General features: G+C 41.1%; 1 protein-coding gene across 8 annotated transcripts in view; it reads right to left on the bottom strand.

Moving 5' to 3' along the window:
• The window catches only part of PTPRA (protein tyrosine phosphatase receptor type A), a 127,095-nt gene extending 105,019 nt beyond the window's left edge, over positions 1 to 22,076 (bottom strand). For 7 of the 8 annotated variants that reach the window (XM_069496510.1, XM_069496511.1, XM_069496513.1 and 4 more), the window contains exon 1: positions 21,798 to 22,076. The gene's annotated coding sequence lies outside the window, so the exon portion shown is untranslated. The remainder of the gene's footprint in view (positions 1 to 21,797) is intronic. The other variant, XM_069496514.1, reaches the window with a different exon arrangement.
• Between the last annotated feature and the right edge of the window lie 4,346 nt (positions 22,077 to 26,422).

Genomic DNA, 26,422 nt, shown 5'->3' with positions numbered 1-26,422 from the left:
AAAAATAATAGTAATTTTAAAAAAGTGATCAAAGAATGATGGGAACATGAAGAAAAGCACAGGGGAGCCAGCTTGAAAGAGTTCCCACTGGCCAAATGTAGGACACTTCTAACATCAAAATAAATGAAAAATGAATAAAATAGGAATCAATGAGTCCATGCCGATATGCTTAAAAGATTTTTAAAAAACAGGGAGAGAAAGCTTTTCCTTACAGTGAAATGCTACATGATGAATTCAGAACAAATGGTGAAATTTTTTAAATTTACCATCTGGCAACCACTATATTAACATTTAATAACTGATTTGGGTATAAATCATCCATGGATGCTAAAACTAGTAGATAAACATTTGAAGAGAAATGGGCTATTTATATAGTTTCAAAGTATCATCTTACAAAATGCATATTATTAACTAATTAAATACAAAATACTTTTGAACTGACTTTACAGGAACTTGTCAGACAACATCGCAACCAAATTATAAAATTGAACATAACCAGTAATGGGACAAATTGACTTGTGCCTCCTGATATGATGCAGTGAGAAGAACACAATACCATGTCTGTGGTATACCTAAATCTACTCATGAGGAAACATCAGACTAACCCAAACCAAGAAACATTCTACAAAGTAACTGACCTACTCTTCAAAAATGTCAAGATCACTGGAAACAAGCAAAAGACTGAGGAACTCTTTTAGGTCGAAAGAGACTGAAGAGACGTGACAACCAAATGTAAGGCATAATCTTGAACGGTCCCTGAATGAGAAACAAAAGAAGAAAGGGAAGAGGTTTTTCTGTTTTTGTTCTCTTGAGGGGGTTTTGCGGGTTTTTGTAGTGATTGTTTTGTTTTTGCTACAAAGGATATAATTGTGAAATCAGTGAAATTTGAGTGGGGTCTGTGAATTAGATGGTAGTATTATATCAATATTTATTTCCTGATTTTTAATGGGTGTGCTATACCAGGAGAGTGCACTTGTGTTTAGGAAATACACACTGACTTAGGGATAATGGAGCATTATGTCTGCAACTTATTTCTCAAATGATTCAGAAAAATTGTATAGATGCATGAATAAAGTGAGAAAGAGAAGGCAATTTGGTAAAATATTAAGAACTGCGGAATGTGGGTGAAAGGTATACTAGGCCAAACAGCCAGTAAACACTAACAATTTCCAAAGCACTGAAAGCATATAAATTTTAACCACAATTCAAAGTTAATCTATAAACCCATTACAAAAAGACAACTAGAAAAATCCCATATTTGAAAATTAAAAGACATAATTATAAATACCCATGGATCAAAGAAGAAAACCACAATGGATATCAGAAAATAGTCTGATCTATTATTGAAAAAATCTAACCAAAGTATCAGTAATCTGACTCCAACATGTAAGATAAAAAAGATACCATACAGCATGACCAAGTTGTGCTCAATGTTAAAAACTAAAAGGTTAATGAAAGGTGGTTGCCAGGGGCTTAGGGGGAGGGAGAAAAGGGAGGTTACTGTTTAATGGGTACAAGGTTTCAGTCTGGGATGATGAAAAAGTTCTGAAGACGGATGATGGTGATGGGAGCACAACTATATGAACATACATTGACCTGTACACTTAAAAATAATTAAAATGCTAAATTTTATGTTATGTATATTTCATCACAATAAAAAATAGGTAAAATGATAAGTTTAAAAGAAAATAGCATTTTCTCAAAAATTACTGCTTACTATAACACATATTGACAATTTTTTAAAAAATCATATAAATATGCAGAAAAAGCATGAGGTATAATTCAACATCCATTCATTAAAAGAAAATCTTAATAGACAGGAATGGAGAGGGGGAACTTTCTTAATCTGATAAATGTTGTCTACAGCCAAATTGCCCTAAAAAATCATAGAGATGGATTTAACAGACTTCTGTCATATCGATAGCATTGCATGGAATATAAAACCTTGCACATTTCTTTTAAAATTCTGTCAGAATTATTTAAAATATAAAAGAGAGAAAAATAAGTTATCTCCTCTATGTTCATAAATATTGTTTTGATGTCAAGAACAGGAAAATGTTTCTTCTAAGTTACCGTTTGAAAAAATGTCTTAAGATCAACAATTTTAAAATCAAAATCATCATTGTGGGCAGGAAGTTAATATTTAACAGTTTTCTTTAAATAGCACAATTCTGTTTGCTAGAGTTGTCTTTTCCAAGAGTTGTCCTGTTGGACTTGCCCGGAAATTATGCTGTTTGAAAGTAGGCATTTCATAGGCACATTACTGACATCTTTCTTTAGCTATGATGAATAAGTAGGTATACTTGAACTCTGTCCTTTTTTCAGACTGAACTCATTCAAATCATGTTCTATTGAATTGTAGAGAAGCATGGAACCTGGTCTATTCATTCATTTGTGCACTGAAGCAACTGAACCTCTTTTCTGCAGTCCCGGCTGTAGCTGCTCCATGAAGAGCTTGAGTGGCCACCCAATCAAGGGAGTATTGTTTGTATGTGTGTATGTATGTATGTATTTATTTATTTTTAAATTTCTTCTACTTTTTACAGAGACACGGTCTCAGTATGTTGCCCAGGCTGGTCTCGAACTCCTGGCCTCAAGCAATCCTCCCATTTCAGCCTCCCAAAGCACTGGGATTACAGGCGTGAGCCACTGCACCAGCCAAGGGAGCGTTGTCTTTAGATTCTATTTCCAAAGTAAGTTGGATTTGTCATTAATCAGCAACTGTACTCATAATTTCTAAGTTTCTTTTTCTCTTAACAAATTCAATTATGAGAAATGATATGTAGAAAATTATCTTTCATTTGGGTACTGTAACAGACTCTGCTTAGAATGAGCAATGCTGTGACAAGATCTACAAGAAAATCACTAGTTTCTCAAATTTGAGAGATATAGATCCCTTTTAAAGGATAAGAAAATTCTTACATACTTCCAATACTAAGTTAAATTTTTTATAATGAATACATATAAACATAAAACTATGCTGTCATAACTGTGACAGAACCAAAACAAATTTACAAATTAGATATAAAAGATAAAAAACTAATAAAATTCAAATTAACAATATTGATAATAGACTTAATGCTGAAGTTAAATCACCCCTCACAACATGAGTACAGTACTAACTACAACAACAGTTTTGTTTTTTTTAAGTTTAACATGCCTAAACACATATGCCACCACTTTCCCATTTCAAACAACTGCAAAGCCTTTATTCCTAGAGTATGCCCAATGCTACTTGGCCTTCCACTAGTCCTAAAAACCATTTATTTATTACTTACAAATTAAGTATATGGCTAACGATCCAAAATATACACACAAACATAAGCACTAAAATCATGTCACAATACTCAATTATAAGGTGAGTAGCCACCTATATGCTTATATGTCAGATTATCAAAAATTAAAAAACCAGGCTGGGCATAGTGGCTCATGCCTGTAATACCAGCACTTTGGGAGGCCAAGGCAGGAGGATCTCTTAAGGCCAGAAGTTTGAAAATAGCCTGGGCAACACAGCAAGACCCTGTCTCTATAAAAAATAAAAAGAAATTAGCCAGGTGTGATGGTATGTGTCTGTAGTCCCAGCTACTGGGAAGGCTGAGACAGGAGGATCACTTGAGCCCAGGAGTTTGAGGTTACAATGAACTACAGTGGGGCCACCGCACCCCAACCTGGGCAACAGAGCGAGACCCTGTCTCTATTAAAAAAAGGGGAAAAAAATATCACACAATACCTCTTTTGAGAGGAAAATGCCTCAAACCATAGCACCCAGGAAAGACTATGTTTTTCACAATTTTATAACGGTTATTGCTTGCAAGGCAAGTGAAATCTCTTGGCACTTCCTTGCTTTGGCTAGTGTAACTTGAGAGCTCAGTATATAGTCTTCTTCAAGTAAAAGCATAGGATCTAATGGGCTACACTCATTGTACTAACAGTCTCACACTATGTATTCCTATTAGACCCTTACTTTCCCTTTACTCTGACTTCTTTACAAATATATTTATATATTTACATTTTATTTGTTCTTACTGAGTAGGCAATCAAGTACATGTTATAAAATTCAAAGAATACAAAAGAGAATACACTGAATAGAAGACCTTCTTTCCACCAGCCATCCAGTTACCCTCCCCCAGAGGTAATTATTATTATCACCAGTTTCTTCTGTATCTTTCTTTTTTATTATTAATTATTATTACTTTTTTTTTTTTAAGAGACAGGGTCTCACTCTTGCTCAGGCTGGTCTCAAACTCCTGACCTCAAGCGATCCTCCCGCCTTAGCCTAGGGTTATACGGCTGAGCCACTGTGCCCGCCCTTTTCTGCATCTTTCTAGAGAGCTCCTAAACACACACACACACATTATAGTCTTATATGAATTTCAGTAAATTACTTCAAGTTTTCCTTAGAAGGAGCTAGACCGTAAGTACTTCCTTCACTGGTTCTAATATTTTATGTAGAAACTGCAGTGTTTTAGAATTAGATAATTTTAGGGACAGAAGGATCTTAAACAATCAAGTCCTTTATCACTTTACAGATGAAGAAACTAATCAAAGAGACCTGCCTAAAGTCACATGGCTAATTAGCAGTATTGCTAGAAACAGCTGAGTTCTGCTAACTCCAAACCCCTTGGTCATCCAAGGTATACTTAAAATTTCGTTACATTTTCCACAATCATCAGTTCTTTAATTTCTCTCTCTCTTTTTTTCCTTTTTCCAAGACAGGACTCACTCTGTTGCCCAGGCTAGAGTGCAGTGGAGTCATCATAGCTCACTGCAACCTCAAATAGCAATCCTCCTGCTTCAGTCTCCCAAAGTGCTAAGATTACAGGCGCGAGCCACTGCGCCCAGTCCTAATTTACTTTAAATGTATAAAGCTGGAAGCAGGAAGTCTCCTTTTGTAACGGACCTTTTCTCATGGGGATGAACCCATGGTTATTTGTGATTAAGTTGCTTAGTCACCATCAAACCAAGCACAGATACATTATCACTAACATTCTTGGTAATTTCCAAGAAATATAGCTGAAATTTAGTGTAGACATAGCCCTTCAGTCATCAAAAGAAAAAGAAATGTTGTTATATTATAGACCCTTACATTTTGGTTTTAATCAATATATGTTCATCAGTAAACACGTTTCCCTATTTACTGTGTGCCTGGCACTACATTCAATGTTCAACACAAATGCAAGGAGTTCCTACTAGGATTAATAAGACATGCTCCTTACCTCAATAAACTACCAGGAAATTAGACATGAAAATGAGTAATTAAAATACATAGTGCTCAATACTATAGCTGTTATGCTAATCTGAAAAGGAGAAAACAATCTTCTTTTAAGATTAGTTAAGGAGCCTTCACTAAGTAGGTGATATTTCAGCTGGGTCTAAAAGAATAAGTAGTAGTATAGTTAAAACTTAAACGTTTTTGTTTAATGAATTCAGTTTCAAAAAGAAAGATAAACTGAATCTTATACCTAAAATCTTTAATAGTCCTTTCACAGTTGAAGTGAAAACCACAAACTGGTGGCATGGTGTGTTTAAAAAAAAATTGAATTCAAAGCTTTAGACAGGCCATGGAACCTCTAGAGGGCACAGGACCCAATACATCTATTTCTCTCATTCACATTGCCTGCCTGGCCTCCAAAGACATATTTCAGTTCACAACCTCTGGCTCCGTTAATGCCAAAAATAAGGGGAATAGGAGGAAAGGAGAGAAGAAAAAGGCATCTTAAAAGCCTTCCGAGTTTTGAGGGCATTACAGAGGCTGAAAGTTTCTTTAAGTGTATTTTCCAATTTTGAAATCAGAAAATAAAACCTACAAAACTAAAACATGAACACAGAACCGAGGCCGGGCGCGGTGGCTCACGCCTGTAATCCTAGCACTCTGGGAGGCCGAGGTGGGCGGATCGTTTGAGCTCAGGAGTTCGAGACCAGCCTGAGCAAGAGCGAGACCCCATCTCTACTAAAAATAGAAAGAAATTATATGGACAGCTAAAAATATATATAGAAAAAAATTAGCCGGGCATGGTGGTGCATGCCTGTAGTCTCAGCTACTCGGGAGGCTGAGACAGGAGGATCACTTGAGCCCAGGAGTTTGAGGTTGCTGTGAGCTAGGCTGACGCCACGGCACTCACTCTAGCCTGGGCAACAGAGTGAGACTCTGTCTCAAAAAAAAAAAAAAAAAAAAAAACACAGAACCAAACATTTCTGTATAAATAAACTTCATATAAGATTATTCTGCTTTTTGATTATATAACTATTATGACCTATGGCAATCTACTGATTAGATTTGGGAATACCAAAAATAATTAACTTCTTCCTTTGGCCATGCCATTATCTCTACTATATTATGAGAAAGCTTTCTTGAAAGAGGTGTTATTGTTATTTTAGTTACTTAAATGAGACTATTTCGAATCCTTGTTAATTTTAGTTCTAGTAGAATACTATACATTTAATGTTATATATATTAGTTACATAGTAGATACAGTCTACTATATTCCTATATATCTTATATATCAAAATAATCTTTTATAGTCAACATGTCCACAATAAGTAAGATAGAAATCTAGAATAGAGATAAATAACCCTGGGAAGCAGTGTACCATGGTTTCATATCCTCTTTAGTCATTGGGTTAGAAGGTCAAGATCCTACGTTGTCCTTCAAAAGGGAGGGTGAAAGATATCACAAGCAACATGGAGATTTTCATGACCCATGCATAAGCAACAATAAATGGTCATCTAACAAGAAAAACAGGTCCACATATCATTTTGGGGATGAAAATATAGCTAAGGATTAAATGATAATTAAATGTGATATGCATTAATATGATATATCATATAAATATACATGTTTATATAGTATGATATATAATACATTAGATACAGCTAAGACGAAATATTCCTAATCTAAACTGTCACCAAAATGTAACAAATCCCCAGCTCTCCAAAATATTCAATTGGTGTGCATAACTCCATCTCCCAGCCACACTATTGGACTCCCCAAAGGGACACATGGTGCTCTTGTTGGAGTCATGTAGCTGATTATGCTTTCTGCTTAGGTCGGTCATGTTGCTTCATTTAAAAGGAATACTAGTTTATCTCACAAAGCTATCAATTGTAATCCAGAAGTGTAAGGTCTTAAATATAGCTCTATTGGAGTAAATCCCTCGTTCCTACTATAAACCAGGCTCTGCACTAGAGCTGGAGATACAAAGGAAAACTATAAAATAAACAAGCTCCATAGTCCCCAGGAGAGTATGCAACAAAACTCAGCAGAAGATAGTTCAGGGAGCAAAAGCTACATAGTTTATCACATTTACTTAATTTTTCTCTCTCTCTGCCTTCTCTCATCCCTTCCACATTTTTCCCTGTTAAAACCAGGAAGGTAAAAAGTTATCCCATGATAATTCAAACAGAACTACACTGTATCCCAAATCAACTACTGGGGGGAAAGATAGAGATAATCAAGACATTATAATATTTTCTAACATTTATCGAAAACTTACTATGTGCTAAAAACAGTGCTAGGTGCTTGACATGCACTATCTAGTCCTTAAAACAAACATTTGCATAAGAGTACTACTGTGGAACCCATTTACCAACTGAAAAAACTGAGTCTAAGAAGGGTTAAGTATTAATATCTTGCCCAAGTTCACAAAGAATGGCAGGCATGGGATATGAACCCTAGTCCATCCCCCAAAATTAAAATAACTGTAGGGCCTGACAAGGCATATATGAATGAAACACAAAATTCAATTTGGTCTAGGGGGAAAAAAAACTAATTAAAGGGTTAACTTAGGAAAAAAAAGTATATAGAGCTGGAAAACAAACCCCAGACATGGATTTCCCCTCTGATGTCACATTCAGGACTTTTAACATAAGGAAGGGCACCTCTTGCGTAGAATTAGCCTGGAAACACAGAGCCCTTAGTTCCCTTTTCCCAGTCTTGAACCTCTGACCAATAAATAACTGTATTATGGTCCTGTATTTTTAATTGGATAAACCATGGTTCTCTGAGATGGTAAAACCATCCTCCTTAACTGAGTAAATGACATTACAACCCTGGAAAGAAAAAACGTGAGCAATAAAACACGGTATATCAAACCCATGGTACTATTAATACTTTTCAGTTAAGTTTAGGATACATACTTTTTAAATGGTAATTCTGATCCAGCTAATGAAAAGCACTGAAGTCTTAAGAGAACCTGCTTTACTACATTTACAACTTTAATTTCGTACTATCACAAACCGCCCAAGTGCTTAAGGAGATTCTGTTTGTTAAGGTGGTAACTCTTACCTGTCAAGGACTGACTGTGCTTGACAGATTGATTATATAAATGTATTTTAAACATCTAAGGAAATTTAATTCACTAAGTAAGGGGTGTGAAGGAATTGAATCTGTTAAACTTATATTAACATTAATTACAGAACGAGTGAAAGTTATTGTTCTTATTTCTACACAAAATTACTATACTTATAAGTAAAATAACAAATACAGCAACAAAAGGAAAACTAGGTTTTTAATTTGCCACTTTAATAACTTAAGTATTAATTTGAAACCCAAGTAATTTTAAGTAGTCCTTTCTGTGCACAAAAGTCCCCCTCCCACATTAAACTGAGCTGTTCTATTAACTACTACCGGCTCTACAAAAGCCCTCTTTGAAGTAGTACCTTTGAAAACTTACTAAGTGCAACTGAGTGAGTATGAATGGTTTAAGTAATCTCTCTCAGTAACACTGCAGAAACTGAACTTAACTCCACCGAACCCCCCCACCCAGAGGTAAAAACAGCACATCTCAATCTGCTGTAACACTCACCCTTTTAAAAAACAAAACTTTAATGCCCTCCTTTATTTTTTTTTATTTTTTTTTAGACAGAGTCTTGCTCTGTTGCACTCGGTAGATTGCAGTGGCGTCATGCTAGTTCACTGCAACCTCAAACTCCTGGGCTCAACTGATCCTCTCACCTCAGCCTTCCAAGCAACTGGGACTACAGGTGTGCGCCACAATGCCCTGATAATTTTTCTGTTTTTAGTAGAGATGGGGGTATCACTCATGCTCAGGCTGGTCTCGAACTCCTAAACTCAAGCAATCCTCCTGCCTCCACCTAACAGAATGCTAGGATTATAGGCGTGAGCCACCGCACCCGACCACATGCCCTCCTTTATTGTTACTTGAAATATCAAACTTAAGTAACTCTTACGTTGTATAGACATGTAATATTTCTGGAAGGTTTCACAAGTATTGTTCTTATAATAATACCTGTAGATGCCTCTGGAAAGGGAACTTGGAGGGGGGGGATACGACAATTACCTTTTGCTATATATACATTTTAGCATTATTTATATATTTTAACATGTACATGTATTAATAATACAAATACATAATTTTAAATGAAGCAAAATTTTAAAAGATAAATAACTAAAAAACATACCAAAACTATGCCTTTTCTTTTTTTGAAAATATTTTTTCAAACTCCTCCCCACCACAGCCACTCATATTGAGAATTAGTGCCTTAGAGGTTCACAACTGCTGCCAACAGCACTACTGCTCACTGGGGATGAAGTACAGGAAGGAAAAGGATCTTCTATGACTTCCACTGACTAGGAGCAAGATCCTAGGTGAGACGTAGTCACCTTGGGCTTCTTCCATTTCTCATTTGTGCTTGAGGGTTTTAGACTTGAGGACCATTCTAGCTAACGCTCCAGACTGGGGAAAGAGAGAAACACCAGCTGGAAATCACTGTGAACTCAGCCCCTGTTAACAAAGTGGGCAGGCCTAGTAGGTAGTAAGAGGCATTAGGGGGCAGAGGTCACACGGACGGCAGAGGCACTGACTCAGGGACATTCATATCACTGGAGGCATGGAAAGGGTGACCAGGAGAGCAGAAGCAACCCTATTAAAGCTCAGCTCCCCCCCGCCCCAGTTTCTTTAAGAACAGTGGAAGTCCTAGAATTATCCCACACTACTCTGGCAACAGTGCTGCTGATACATCAATGGAAGATATTCTTTTTATTAATGAGTAGTATCAATGCATTTACAATATTGTATTAAGCCACCTGTCAACCAATGTTTGAAAACTAATTGCTGGTTAAGCTATTTGTCAATCAATATTTGAGAACTACTTGCACAATTCACAGCAGCTGGGTTTCAACTTCTTCCCACACACAAAAGCTCAGTTCACCAACTAACAATCATCTCTTCCTAAAAGCCAGAAATCTGGAACCCTACTAACACTTCTGTTGTTTAAATCATACTTGTCCACATTTCTCCATCACCACTCTCCCTATCCTAAACCAGTCCAGAACACCATCATCACTGGCCAGATTTGCTCTAACAATCACCAAATAAATCTCTGTTCTCTGCCCAGTCCATTCTCCACAGTAGTGACAATCAAACCTTTTGACTGCACCTCCACCAATAAATAGAGTACACAACCCAACATATGTTCACTTATAAATATGACACAAGTAGTAATACATATTGATACTATAAAATACTTATTTTCAAATGAAATAATGATCACAATGGTATTTCTATCATTAAAGTATTAATATAAAACTCATTTTAAAATATTTTAGTGTGATCCATGATCAAACATTTCTCAATAGGTTTGAAAAATCTCATTTTAATATTTTATCATACAGCAGTTAGAGAGTCTGATTTCAAGTCAATATTTGGTTTTAATGGATATCAAAGCCAAAAAGAAACAAGAATCCAAAAGGAACAAGCACTACGGCTGTGCTTACTAAATTGTGAGATTCATTTTTCCAATCCCCATTATACATTTTCCTTTAAATATGTCTAGCAAATGTCCATCTTCCCTGATGCAATTACTCTTGAAAACCAATCAGAATATGGTACTTTCTTATATTTCTAACAAATTGGTTTGAAATCCACTAAAATTCTTAGAGTGTTTTCTTAACTTTTTACTATTGAATTTTTTTTTTTTTTTTTTTTTTGAGACAGAGTCTCGCCCTGTTGCCTGGGCTAGAGTGAGTGCCCTGGTGTCAGTCTTACTCACAGCAACCTCAAACTCCTGGGCTCAAGCAATCCCACTGCCTCAGCCTCCCGAGTAGCTGGGACTACAGGCATGTGCCACCATGCCCAGCTAATTTTTTCTATATATATTTCTAGTTGGCCAGATAATTTCTTTCTATTTTTTAGTAGAGATGGGGTCTCACTCTTGCTCAGGCTGGTCTTGAACTCTTGAGCTCAAACAATCCGCCCGCCTCAGCCTCCCAGAGTGCTAGGATTACAGGCATGAGCCACCACGCCCGGCCTACTATCGAATTTTGAAACATAAACAACAGTAGAGAGAACACTATGATAAACCTTTACGCACTTATGATCAGGCTTCAGTAATTATCAACATATGGCAATTCTTATCTGTAATCCTCCAAACACACTATTTTAAAGCAAATTCCAGACATCATATCATTTCATCCATAAATACTTCAGTACTTACCTCTAAGAGAAAGGAGTATTTCTTTAATATAACCATAATACTATAATCATACCTAACAAAAATTTAAGTTGTTTAAAAATCATCTCATATGCAAGTGGTATTCAAATTACTCCCAATGGGTTCATAAATAACTTTTTACAATTGGTTTGCATAAAACAGGAACTAAACAAGGTCTACACATTACATTTAGTTAATATGTCGCATGTCTTTTTTGAATCTGTAATTGTTCCTCCACTCTTTTCTTGCCATTTATTTGAAGCAAATGTCCTATAATATTTCCCACATTCTGAATTTGCCAATTATGAATATATCCTATAAACTGGTAGTCTGATCTAGAAATTTAATCAGAGTCATATTTGATTCAATTTGTTTTAAGGGAGTAGCAAGAATATTTCATGAATGATGTTATGTTCTTATTGTATCACATAGAAGGAACATATGGTTTGTTTGTCCCAATATTAGAGATGTTATGATTGATAAGAAGACTGTCAGCCTGATCCCTGTATTATAAGTTTCCTAATGGTTTTAACAGTTACTGGTAGTCAATGCTGACTACTACTATAATTTCATTATATCAACTGGAAATTCTTTTTAGAAATACATTTCGAGATTTTTATCAGTTCAAAAAATATTTCCAGGTTTTTCATGTCTAAAACTATGAGGATGTTTACAGATGCAAGAAAATTACAATGAGACCACAAGTCATTAGGGAAATGCAAATCAAACCACAATGCATTATCAATTCACACCCGCTAGGCCTGCTAAAGTTAAAAAACAAACAAAAACAAGTGTTGACAAGGATGTAGAGAAATTGGTATTCTCATACACTACTGCTGGGATTATAAAATGGTGCAGACCCTCTGGAAAGCAGGTTAGCAGTTCCTCAAAAAGTTAAACACAGAGTTACCAAATGACTCAGCAATTCCACTCCTAGGTATATACCCAAGAAAAATGAAAACAGATGTCCACAAAAAACTTAGACATGAAAATGCATAGCAGCATTATTCACAAAGGCCAAAAAGTAGAAACAGCCCAAATGTCCATCCACTGATGAATGGATTAAAAAAAAGTGGTATATCCATATAATGGAATATTTTATTATTCAGCCATAAAAAGAAATGCTGTACTAATTGATAGTACAACATGGATGAACTCCAAAAACATTATGCTAAGAAGCCAGTTACTTTCTCATTCACTATTAAAATAATACCTTTATTTAAAGAGACAGATTAAGGATATTAATTTTTCAAATGGGCTGGGTGAGGTGGCTCATGTTTGTAATCATCCTAGCACTTTGGGAGGCTGAGGCAGGAGGATCACTGGAGACCAGGAGTTTGAGGTTTCGGCGAGCTATGATAACGCCACCACACTCTAGCCTGGGCAATAGAAAAAAAAAATTTTTTTTTTCAAATGATATCTGCTAGATACAGGTTGAATATCCCTTATCTGAAATGCTTGGGACTACAAGTGTTTTGGATTTCAGAATTTTTCAGATTTTGGAATATTTGCATTATACTTACTTACTGGTTGAGCATCTCTGATTGGAAAATCCAAAATCTGATATGCTCTAATGAGCATTTCCTTTATGCATCATGTCAACAGTCAGGTTTCAGATCTTAGAGCATTTCACATTTCGGATTAGGGATACTCAAACTATAGATACTTATTGTAACAAAAAAAGTTGGCATTTTGTAAAAAGAAAAATAAAGAAGTTATTAACAACTCTATTACAAGATAAGCAATGAATAATAACCTGACTCAATAGCTTGCCCATAACCAGGCACAGTGCCACAATGCACCTGTAGTCCTAGCTACTACCCAGGAGGCCAAGGTGGAAGGACAGCTTGAGTCCAGGAGTTCTAGGCCACAGTGCACTATGGTCAAGGCTGTGACTATCCACTGTACTCCAGCCTGGGCAACATAGCAAGACCCTGTACCTAACTTTTTTTTTAAAAAAGCTTATTCATGGCCGGGCGCGGTGGCTCACGCCTGTAATCCTAGCACTCTGGGAGGCCGAGGTGGGCGGATCGTTTGAGCTCAGGAGTTCGAGACCAGCCTGAGCAAGAGCGAGACCCCACCTCTACTAAAAATAGAAAGAAATTATATGGACAGCTAAAAATATATATAGAAAAAATTAGCCGGGCATGGTGGCGCATGCCTGTAGTCCCAGCTACTCGGGAGGCTGAGACAGAAGGATCACTTGAGCTCAGGAGTTTGAGGTTGCTGTGAGCTAGGCTGATGCCACGGCACTCACTCTAGCCTGGGCAACAGAGTGAGACTCTGTCTCAAAAAAAAAAAAAAAGCTTATTCATGAAGAGGCAATGAAAGAATTTCATTCTTTTAAAGTAGCTGTTCCATGAGTAGTTTACATTTAGTCAATCATTCCGTATAGCAATGTTCTTAAAGCAATCATTTTTAATACCATTAAGAATGTCTCCTCCAGTACAACTTTCCTCCAGTAGCTCAAAAACGTGATTTTTCTTAGAAATGATTATTAAGAGAATCTAGTAATATGAGACACGCTAGAAGCTTCTCTACTTTTGTAACTGTATAGCAAACCTCCCACACAAAATTTGTTCTAATATTGTTTGTTCACATATTCAGCAACATTTTCTATGCATCTTCCAACAGTATCTGATAAAGGAATGAATTTTGGTTTCTTGACATATTATTTTCCATTATATCAGTCTATTTTTTCTTTAGGCAGGCCTTTTGGGGGTGGGGCAGGAAGAACCTGCCAAGAGTATGTGCCTTTTGTCTAAGAACGATAAACCTCAAAATATAAACTTTAATCATTAAGGTTAGTAAAATTTTGTAAAGCATTTGACTGAATGGCCTACAACTTTAAACATCAGTGAAAAAAAAAATGTAGAGGTTCTCTTTATGTTCCAGATGCTTAGTTTTCAAATGTCCTGGGACTAGTGACAACCTCATATTTTAGTATTTAATATTTCTAGGTTCTACATACGCTTAAAGCAAGATTCCTATTAATGACAGAGGATGTATATCTGTGTTTCATGTAAGTTGATACTATCCAATTTAGTAAGAGCTGATTTACTTAATCTGATATTTAATCTATTACTTAATAGCTCACCAAGAGTTCATAATAGGAGTTGGGCAAGTGTCAGCTCTATGATGTTGTTTGTTTGCTTGTGCTTGTTTTATTAGTATGCTCTTCAATCATTGGTTTCTTTGCAGGTCCGTTTTATAAAGGTTAGTTTAATGAAAACTGGATAATATAAACTGTTAACAATATGTTGCAATACACTGAACGCAAATATATGATTATAGCTTTGTTCACTGCAGAACTCCCGCTCTTCATTCAGGACACCCAAAGTTCTGTAGTTAACACACTTGACCTATAGACCCAAGAAGATGCCAGTGACAATCCCTAAATTAAATATCTTAATTTTTTTGTTTTAGATAAAAACAATAAGAAGTTCTAAATTTTCTTCTAGCATCCCAGGGAATTGTCTTATCTACCTCACTTTGAAAATTACTGACAAGGTGGCTCGGCCTGTAATCCCAGCTCTTTGGGAAGTCAAGATGGGAGGATTGCTTGAGACCAAGAGTTTGAGAACAGCCTGGGCACCATAGCGAGACCTCATCTCTACAAAAATTTAAAAATTAGCCAGTGATGGGGGCATGTGTCTGTAGTCCTAGCTACTTGGGAAGCTGAGGCAGGAGGAAAACTTGAGCCCAGGAGTTCCAAGTTACAAGGAGCTATGATCATGCTGCTGCGCTCTAGCCTGGACAACAGAGCAAGACCCGGTCTCTGGGGCGGTGGGGGAGGGGAACAAACAAACATCTACTGCTCTAGATTGTAGCCACAGTGAGCTTTTTACAACTGCAAATCAGATCAGTTCACGCTCCTGCTTAAAATCCTTCAAAGACTTAGCTCTGCCTTCAGTATAAAATCCAAAACCTTCGCATGGCATATAGGGCCCTCAACTCTGGCCCCTGCCTCTCTCTAATCCAGTGGTTCTCAGCCCTGGCTACATGTTAGAATCACCTGGAGAGTTATATATACATTCATAAGTCACTTAAGGGATACGTTCTGAGAAATGCATCTTTAGGTGATTTCATTACTGTGCAAATATCATAGAGTATACTTACACAAACCTAAATGGTACTATACACCTAGGCTATATGGTCTAAGCCTGTGATTCCCAAGCCCTGGGCCACTAGTCTGCGGCCTGTTAGGAAACCACCTGAGCTCTGCCCCACCCATGGAAAAATTGTCTTCCATGAAACTAGTCCCTGGTGCCAAAAAGGTTGGGAACCGCTGGTCTAGGCTATCTGGTATAACCTGTTGGTCCTACTCTACAAACCTGTACAGCATGTTACTGTACTGAATACTGTAGGACTGTAGGCCCCAATCCCCAGGCTACAGACTAGTACCGGTTGGTGGCCTGCTAGGAACTGGGCCACACAGCAGGGGGTGAGTGTCTAGTAAGCAAAGCTTCACCTGTATTAATAGCCGCATCGCTGCATGAGCTCCATCTCCTGTCAGATCAGCGGAGGCATTAGATTCTCATAGGAGTGGGAACCCTACTGTAAACTTTGTGTGCGAGGGATCTAAGTTGTGTGCTCCTTTTCAGAATCTAATGCCTGATATAAGATGATATAAGGTGGACCTGAAGCGGTGACGCTAGTGCTGGAGAGCAGCTGCAAATACAGATTATCATTAGCAGAGAGGTTTGACTGCACAATAAATGTAATATGCTTGGATCATCCCAAAACCATCCCAACCCCCCATCCCCACCCCTACTCCTGGTCTGTGGAAAAACTGTCTTCCATAAAACCAGTTTGGGGACCGCTGCTGTAGAAAACTGTAATACAATGAGAAGTATTTGTATATCTAAACCTATCTAACTATAGAATGAAAATATGGTATTATAATCTTAAGGGACCAAGTATCATAACCTTCTGGAACCGCTGTTGTATATGCGGTCCATCTTTGACTGAAACATCATTATGCTGTGCATGGACTGCATACTCATTCTCAGGCCCCACCCAAAGCCCATTAAATCAAAATGCCTGGTTGAGGGGCATTTGCATCTCTGATTTTTTAAGCTCCCCAAGTGAATCTAAAGTGCAGCCAAGGGAGAGAATGATTACTCTAATGTCACTGCAAGTCACCTGTCCCTTCCTGCTCACCATGGTCAGCCAGTTTCAGGTGCTCACCAACCTCTCAATTAGGCCTTGTTATGCCAAGTGTGATCCACCCACCAACAGCATCTGCCTCATCAGGGAGCTGGTTAGTAATACAGAATCCCAAGTCCCACCCCAGACCTACTGATTCAGGACTTGGCATTTTAACAAGATTCCCAGATGGTTCATGTGCACATTCAAGTTAGAGAAGCACTGCCCTGAGCTACCAAATCCCTTCCCAGCTCAGGGCCTTTACAAATGTTGTTTAACTGCTGAACTTCTCTGGCACTCCCAAGACACCCTATTCTTCCCCTTTGATCACATCCATCACAGCTGTAATTACCATAAGGTGATTAATGTCTGTCTACTGCATCAACCCATAAGTGCCATGAGGACAGACATCACATCCATGTTACTCTGAGGTGTCCCCAGCTCTTGTCACAATGCCTAGTGTTTTCAAATGAACAGCCATCAAGTTTTTTATTTCATACCATTATGATCCCCTTCTGAATTCCCACACTATTTCTGTCTCATCAACCAAAACTTTATTCAACCACAAGTTGACTTTAGCTACATAACTCTTGGATATGGTATATATTACAGCACTGTACTATTTAGAAAATCTAAAAGAGCTATTGGTCTCTTTTTCTAAACAAATGTAAATTAAAACTAATTCAAGGTACCATTACATTTCTTTGTAAAGTACTGGATAGTTTGTCAGGAAACAGGGCCACATAAATTGCTGATGGTATTGTAAACTAGTTAAACCTTTCTAGATTGCAATTCGGCACTGAAACCGTATCTTCCACCTCTGTGAGACCACTTTGGGAGTAAGAGTCCAAGGAAATAATTCCAAAGAAAGAAGTATTTGAATAAGGGTGCTCAGGTTTATAAAAGTAGCTTTTATAATAAGTTAAAAAAAAAAGGAATGAATAAAAAGATTACACAAACTATGGCTGCTGATGCACGAAATACTACACTGTGATTTAAAAATAACAAATAAATGAGTAGATATAAAATATTTTATGCTATTCAAGAATATAAAAAGCATATTTCTGCATGTACTGATTGCAACTATAAAAACTACATCTGTACACTAACACAAATGGATGTGAAGTTAGAGTAAAATAAATAGAATTTTACATTTAATGGATTGTCTTTTTCACAGAGAGTATATTAAAATAAATTTTAATGTTGGGTTATTTGTGGGTTTGCTGCTCAGTTTTATTAAATTAGTGTTATATTATTGCTATGTTTGTTGCACTCAGACTCACTAAAAAATTGCTCTTTAACATTGGCATTTGGAAATATTTATTAGCTATTGCACTGGAAATAAAAAGACAAGATTCTATATTTGGCCAGCTTCCCACTCATAACTCAAACTTCACCTGTACCTCATTTTTTCCAAGTGAAGATGGAGAAACATAATGCAATAAGGTTTATAAATTCACACCAAGTGCCTCCCAGAAAGGTGCTGGGCAAATACAAATATCAGAGCTGCAAAAAACAAACAAACAAACAAAGAAATAAAAAACCCACCACCATCACCCACACTGATCATCTTGCACAAGTTCCTAAGTTACTTTTTTTTTTTTCTTTTTTTTGAGACAGAGTCTCACTCTGTTGCCCAGGCTACATACGTCAGCCTAGCTCACAGCAACCTCAAACTCCTGGGCTCAAACAATCCTTCTGCCTCAGCCTCCCAAGTAGCTGGGACTACAGGCATGTGCCACCATGCCCGGCTAACTTTTTTTTCTATATATTTTTAGTTGTCCAGCTAATTTCTTTCTATTTTTAGCAGAGATGGGGTCTTGCTCTTGCTCAGGCTGGTCTTGAACTCCTGAACTCAAACGATTCTCCTGCCTTGGCCTCCCAGAGTGCTAGGATTACAGGCATGAGCCACCACGCTCAGCCACACAAAGTTACTTTAACCCTTCTGAGTTTCAATGTTTCCCTCCATAAATTGAAAGAAATAGGGTAGAATCACATGAGGTGGGGGGAGGGTAGGTGGAGCAAAAGTAGGCATATGGTAGCTGAGAAAGCAGCCCAGGTGATCCTGTTGGATACTCTGATGAAGATTCCTTGAGTCACACATTTTGGGGAAAGAGGATAAATTGGTACAGCCTCCTCGAAGGGGTGGTAATTTGGCTACATGTCTAAAAATCAAAAATGCACACACATCCTTTGACCCAGTAATTCCACTTCTTAAAGTATATTGTTCAGATAATTTCACAAATGACCACATAACAAAGTATGTACAAGGACATTCATTGTATTGCTGTAATAGAAAAACCTGGAAATAAATGTTATTTAACCCAAAGACTAGTTACAAATTACAGTACAGCCATACAATGAAATAAGTAAAAGAATGTCAATACAAAGAATCAAATAACTCAATATGTACTGAAATAAAGTGATTTCCTAAATATGTTAAGTAAAAAAGAGTAAGGTGTAACTGGTATGTACCATGGTGGGAGGAGTATGGTTGGGCAGGCATATGCTTACAGAGGAACAGTGTCCATGTAAGGCCACATGAACTACAAATGTCAGCCATCTCTGGGGAGGAGGTTAGGGAGACAGGAGACTTAGGGTCAACATAGGAGGAAGACTTATTTTTCTCTATATACTCTTTTGTATTGCTGGAATTCTTCTCTCATATACATTAATTATCTTTTCCCAAAACTGAGCAGGATTCTTTCTGCACCTTCTTCTGGGTCTAAGAAGCTGTGATTCTACCTCTGTGGGGCATGGTCACCGCCTTCTAAATTGCAGGGGCATTTACATTTGGCCTCACGCCCCCAAAAGACCTTTCCAAAGCCCAGTCAGTCCAACTCCCTGACCTGCTTTAAATCCTCCAGTAGCTCTCCACTGTCCTAAGTCATGTAGCCCTCCAAGCTGACGTGGATCTCATCTCCCACCCCTACCCAATCCAGCTGTGTTTAACTGCTTCCCTGCTCCCCAAGGACAATGGGTTCCTTCCACCTCCAAGTCTGCTTGTGCTGCTCCCTCTTTCCTATGTGTGCAGTCCACCACACACAAACTCCTATGCATCCTTCATGACCCAAAAAGCCCCTCCCAGGAAAGCTTTCCCAGACCACCCAGGAAGGGAGTGCTCCTCGCACAGCCTGGCAGAGGCTCTGGAAATAGACTGCCAGGATTCAAATCCTGACTATTCCTTCATCTGCCCACTGTATGGCCATAGTTTCTGACCCTGTAGAGTAGGAATAAGTCCCCACATGACTGTTAAAAAGATTAAATGAAGCGAATTCATGGAAAGCATTTATTACATAGCTTGTCACAAGGCAAATAAAAGATAATGGGTATTATTACTATCTCATAGCACCTGTGATGTATTTATATTCACCTGTCCTGTATTAAGACTGTGAGCTCCTCAAAGGTAACGATGTGACTTCCTCACTTTTATTTTGTACCCCAAGCAATTTGCCTGGCAAATTGAAGGCATGTGAATGTACTTAAGTCAGAGTGTTGGCTTTTCTGTATTTCACCCAGATAATAAGTGGCTGAAAGGTACCCAGAGAACAACCCCCTGAATCCCCCCATGCCTTACAATGCACATATCAGCCAGGCCACTTTAGGGCAGGCAAAAGTAAAAAGAGATTGAGGGACTTTTAGTCTTTCAAGCGACAGTAGCAGATTGGAGGCCAGTGGGACACAGGACCTCCCAGTTCCTGCCTGCTGACTACTTATGGGGGCCAGGTGGGATGGAGATAGGGAGAGAGGGAATCAGAGGTACTAAAAGTTCTGGGCCTGAACTCCAAGCAAGCCTTCAGGAAACAAAAAATTATCTTGGGAAGTGGATACATGGAAGTAAACAGAGTCAAGGCATAAGGCAGAAGAGATGGGAAAGGACCTACAAGACAACTAACTGGGAGGAAGAATTTTCCCAGCATGGGAGATGGAAAGGTGAACAAGATACAGCTCCTGCCCTCAAGAAGCTTCTCAAATGAGACGAGCTTTAAAGGAAGAGGTGGAGCGTGGCAAGTAAAGATGGGGAGAAAAGAGGACCACAAAAGCAAAAAAAAAAAAATCCCAACATATGAGGGGGCAGTCAAGCAGCTCTGAATAACTAGGAAGGGGGATGAAGGGAAGGCGAGTTGAAGGATTAGGCTAAAAGAAAAACAGTAAGTTGAGGCAAGACTGTCAAGGGCCTTGCATGACCTGATAAGGCAATTTGGGCTTCATTCATCCCATGAGAAAAGGAAATCAAGGGAGTTTTAAGTAAACAAGTGACAGCATCGGATCTGTGTTTTTTAAAGGAGTGGCCAAGCAGGAAGATGTTCGCCCTTTCCTAGTCAGTCCTTTCGCCCACCATCTTCTGGTTTCTCCAGCTGCCTCAACAGCTTGCAGGTGGCAAGTGAAGCCATCTCCGGGGAGATGTGACTGAGGGTTCTAGAGCCAGAATCCCTATCCTGGGCAAAGCTGCCTGAAGGCATTCACCCTGCCTAAGAAGGTTTTGAACATTCCTCTTTTCCTGTCTTACAAATTTCATCACTAATCTCAAAACAAACAAACAAAACACCCAAATCCTCAACATTGGACTCAGCTCTACTTTTACTATTTATACCTTCATAAAATACAATTAGGAACTCATTTTTCAAAAAAATATATATTATCTTTATTTACCGAAAGTAAAAAGGGAGGAGATCTACCACATTCCCAATTGACTCATGTTGCATTCTGGGCAGCTCTGAGCCCTTATTTCCCTTCTCAGCCTCAACTTGAGTTGGGAGTGGGCGGCAAAGAAAAGGGCCCAGGAGATGGGCCGGGGTGGGGGGGAAAGGGGGAGAAAAGTTGGTCATTGCAAGAGCAAATTTTCTCATGCCAATTTTCCTCTTTCCTCCCATTAAATGGACATGAGCGAATTCTGTTCTCGCTGTTCTAAGTTTCTTCTTTCAGAATGAACTATGGCAGCGCCCTGGCCTGGTCTCAGGAGGACGCACGCAAAGTTCCCGGGCAGTCGAGAGGGGTCAGCGCCGGGTCCGGCACGTTTCCGGGGACCCCCTCCCCCCTGCGGACCGCGCAAGGATGCAGGATCCCACTGCAGAAGCCTGATGGGTTCTACCCGGAAAGGGGGGTTCTGGGCCCCGACCGAGGGCCCCTCCCACCCGCGCCTGGGAGCCGCCCCACCTCCGGAGCCCACCCGGGCGGTGGCGGCCGCGAACACTCACCGAGTCCGGCGCTGGGCGGGACCGCTGGGGACGAGGACAGCAGCTCCGCCTCGGTTCCGCGGCGGCGTCTCGGCCCGCCACTCTCCCTCAGGGCCGCCGCCCGGCCCGCGGCCCAGAGCCCCGCGGCGGCGGCGGCGGCCTCGCCTCCATGGCGAGGGGAAGCGGCTGAGGGGCGACTGGGCGGGCAGCGGTGATGGCGGCAGTGGCCCGGGGTCCGAGCTCGATCGCGCGCGCGCGTCTCTGTCAGCGCCGCACTCGCCGCAGCCTCGCTCCCGACCCGGCCTTGGCTGTAAGGCGCGTGCTCATTGGCCATTCAGAGGCAGGCGCTGGTTGGCCGACACCGAACGGGCGTCTCCGGCGCTGGCGGGCCCCGCCCTTGCGCGCCTCCGAGCGCTCACTCTGGCCTGGGGTGCAGAGCGGGGTCTCACGGTCTCCGGGATAGCCTGGGGAGGGTTGGCCCCCGCCTCCGGCTTCTCCGGGAAGCTGCACCCCGACAGCACCAGCGGCCGGTGCGCCAGTGCTTTCTGCCTCTCTACAGTCCCAGGCCCCCTGGACTTGGGCCTTCTACCCAGTTTATAGATGCGGAAACTGAGGCCAGGCACAAGCCACACCAATGTCTGGCCACCAGGGCTCCCTGAAACTCGAAAGCCATCTTTCCACCCAACTCCAAACGTGATCCAGTGGGCCTTTTTTTCCTCCCCCCTCCTCGCCCCCAATGGCTGCAAGGTATTTAAAAGACGATGGATCTCACTGGGGAGAGAGGAACCTGCCAAGTCCCTAGAACGGGCCTGGCTTCGTGGGCGCTGCCTCACGTCGTTAGCCCACACCATCCCCACCCGAGCTCCAGCGAAATCTCCCCCGCTTTCCAGATGCACATACTGGGGCCTGGCTCGCCACGGAACTGGGTAGAAGCACGACACGTGGTGTTCCGCGGTGGGGGTACCTTTTGCGATAGGCCTGTTGGGGGTTGGGGGAGGAGAGGCTCAAAGCGCAGAGAGGACCTGGAGTGCGTCCCCGAGGTCCCCCACGCACCGCGTTCAGTGCGTGGCGCCCCGAAGCCATCTGTCTGTGCATCGGGCGGCAGCGGGTTCCCGGGCGGAGCACCCCGGGTGCTGCAGGACCTGGGCGTCTGTGGCTGAAAGCAGATTGCACAGTCGTGATGAGTGGCGAGTGAGTCACTTCTCCGGGTTATGGCCCCCAGAGAGGTCCCTCGGACGCTCCGGGACCCGCGCAGCGCAAGCGGCTGGGCGACTGCAGGCTGAAGACAGATTGCACAGCCCTGCGCGAACAGAGCTGGAGGAGGGTGGCAAGGGGGGACACGGTTCATCTCAGCTCCGGAGTCTGTGGTACCTGGGATAGGTGGCGAGACTCTCCTCCAGGCCGGACAGCCCCTGAGTCCTCGTCACCCACCCCGGGCCGCGCAGAGTCCCACATTCAGTGCGCACGGGGGGAAGGGCCTGTGGCTGGCAGCAACGCTTCATGGCTGGGAACATTTCCGCGCGGGAGAAGGAACCCACGTCAGCTGCGGTTTCCACAGGGTTGGTGCCCCTACCCTCTCCAGTCCCCACCACTGCCTGCTATCGGGTCGCCAATTTAGGACTCTATGCACTCCCCCTGACCCCTGCCCCCCGGATTTGTGGACATGCAGACCAGAGCCACAGCCTGGGAATAGCGGGTGCGGCGGGCCTCCTTCAGGCTGTCCCCCTCCCCAGTAGGGAAGTCTCTCCTAGAGTGGGAGTTGTGACTCTCTGTCTCTCTCCCTCTCCTCAGCAGGGCCAGCCCAGAGGTGTTGTGAAATGGCCCAAGTCAAGGCGCTTCTGACCAATAGCCACTCCAGCCCAAAGATCCAGAAGCCACATGTCCAATCTCTTAACTGTCAGATCCCGGGGAAGCCAGTGAGGGCGGGTCCTTCCACACGCCAACATTCACGTTTCTGGGGGAAGTCCAATCTCAATCTATGGAACGAATGGAAAAGTGAAAAGCTAGAACTCATCGTGTGAAAAACCCCTGAAAAATAATGACTGTGAGTGCAGGAGATACTCAAGTAGCTGGGACGGCAGCCTTGTGCCCCAGGACCAAATTCCACCAGCTTACTTTTGCCTTATCTATATCTAACCTACACTGTTAATTTTTAATGTAGCCTTTGGTTGATTTGTGGTTTGTTTATATTACCATAAAAGGGTTTGACATACTATTTACATTTTCTAATATAATTAAAATAAATAGCTATTAAAATAAGTGTTCATCTTGGACACCATCCGAAGGACCCCTACCAGATCTGACCACACTTGGAAAGACACTGCTTTGGGGTGTAGTAGTCAGAGAGCCCCAGGTTTCCAGTCCCGCCATGTGCTGGGTGACCTGAGTCTCCCTCTGCTTCTCTTCCTGGAACCTCCCAGGGCTGTGCTTAGAATTAGATACTTACAGCTTGGCAAGTAACCCATTCTCAAGAAATCTCAGTACCTTATCTCGCCATGAGGCAGCTGTACTGTGGTCAGAGCATTTGTGGTGTGTGTGCAGGGGTGACAGAACTTCAGACTGAGAGGCAGGGTCTTAGGTGACCCACCCTGGAGACCCTGGGAAGGAGGCTTCAGCTGGGCAACCATACAGACCCTGTTTCCACTGGGAGAGGACAGTCTCTTCCTCAGGTGCCTGCCTGTGGAGACCTGCCCAGACCCCCATCCTATTTGAGCCTGGGGATGTCCAGAGCACCCCCGCCCCACCATCATTATCACAAAATAAAGGAGAGAAGAACTGAGAGGAGGGGGCAGGCTTCCTGTGCCCAGGCCTGCCCTAATAGGGGGCTGCAGCTCTCCTGCTCCCAGTCCTGCTTGAGTCCCAGCCCATAGGAATGTACACCTACAGGTAGGGACTTGTCAGCCACCCCACAGGTGCCCCAACAGTCATAGGATTCATGAACAAAGGACTGGACCAGGAGAGCTGGAGGATGGGGATAAAGGATTCCTGTTTCTTAAGGCAAATCACCTCCCCTCTTGGGGCCTCCTTTCCCCATCTAGTAAATGGAACAATGAGTCATGCTCTCAACAAATACTTATTGAGTGCAGACCATGAGCTGGACACAGCATGGAGTAAGACAGAAGAGGCCTCTGCTCTCAGGAGCTTACATTCTGGATGGAGAGACAGACAATAAACAAACAAACGAACAAGAAAATTTCCTAAATGCCATACTGAAAGGAAAGCAAGGCAGTAAGATAGAAAGTTGAAGTAAATGAGAGCCAAGTGCCTTTCCAGGCCACTGTTCAATCCCAAGGGTCATTTGCTGGAGCTTTGTACCTAAAAGAGACTGGACATGCAGCCCCCTTACCCTGAGGTGTCTTAAAAGAGCCTCTGCCCTGACTCTCACTCATGGCCTACCACTGATACCCTAAACCAGTAGAAGAAATATTTCCAGATCTTCTGCCCCCAGCCCCACAATCCTGGTCCTAGCCCCAATCCTAGCCCCGTGCATTGGACAAGACTCGGCTTCACCCAGCATTGTAGGCGCATGCCTGCTATACAAATTGCTCAGGGTAGAAAGCATTTTACACTAATTTCAACTGAACACTCAAGGATTTGAAAAAAGAAAGTCCTATTTCTGATTTTCAAATATCACTATGGTCTATACATTTGTCAAAACCCAGAAAATGTACAATTAAGATCTGTGCATTTCATTGTATGTAGATTTTGCCTGAAAAGAAAAAAAATGCAAACCAATAATAAATTCTAATTAATGAAATGCATTCTGAAGTATTTAGTATTTGTAAGTCTGCAACTTTGAAATGCATGAAAGATAAACTAACGGATAGAAGAATGGATAGATGAACAGATATGTGATAAAGCAAGTATAGTAAAATGTTAATCGTAGAATCCAGGTGGTCGTTATGGTAGTTATACAGGTGTTCACTGTAAAACTCTTTGAACTTGGCTGTATGTTTGAAAGTTTTCATAATAAAATGTTGGAGGAAAAATCAGTGATTAACTTTATTAAAAAGCACACAAACTGCTTCTCTACATGCACATAAATTTTATAAAGTTGTACTCACTGTGTAAGTCTGTCATCATTGTTAAAGTTGTTTCTAACATATTTCTAAAACTTCATGTGTACAGTGTTTCATGTCTGCACAGCAAATATGCTGTATGTTACTTTGGAGATGTGGGTTTTTTATTGTACACATTCTGAAAGCACTGGCCAAGGCTCCCCTTCCAGACAGGGGAGACTAGGTTGTTTGGTAGCAACTCTTTTTCACTAAGAACTAAAAAAGCTAGAGAAAACAATTTTGAGAAGCATCAAAGAGCTAATAGGGCAGTGAGGAATTGTGGGGCCAAGACTGGGGAGGAAAAAAGCCCAGAATGATGAGCCCACTACTGGGGATTGTTTCCTTTCCTTAGAGGTGTCTGGTGGTTCCAAAAGGGAAAGCTGACAGGCTGTACCAGATTGTGATTCCAAAAACTAGCCATAACATTTCCAGAACCTTTCTACTCCCCTATCAAGAGGAGAGTCTATCGCCCCTTAAAATTGGTGGCATGGGGCTATGTGACTGCTGTGACAAACAGAATGTGGCAGGTGTGACACCATGTAACTGCCACAGCTAGCTTAGGAAAGCAGTACAGATTCTGCCTGGCTC

This window comes from Eulemur rufifrons, chromosome 20 (assembly GCF_041146395.1).
Source record: "Eulemur rufifrons isolate Redbay chromosome 20, OSU_ERuf_1, whole genome shotgun sequence".
Taxonomy (NCBI): Eukaryota; Metazoa; Chordata; class Mammalia; order Primates; family Lemuridae; genus Eulemur; species Eulemur rufifrons.
The sequence above is the reverse complement of the archived record's forward strand: the minus strand, read 5'-3'. Positions and strand labels throughout refer to the sequence as shown.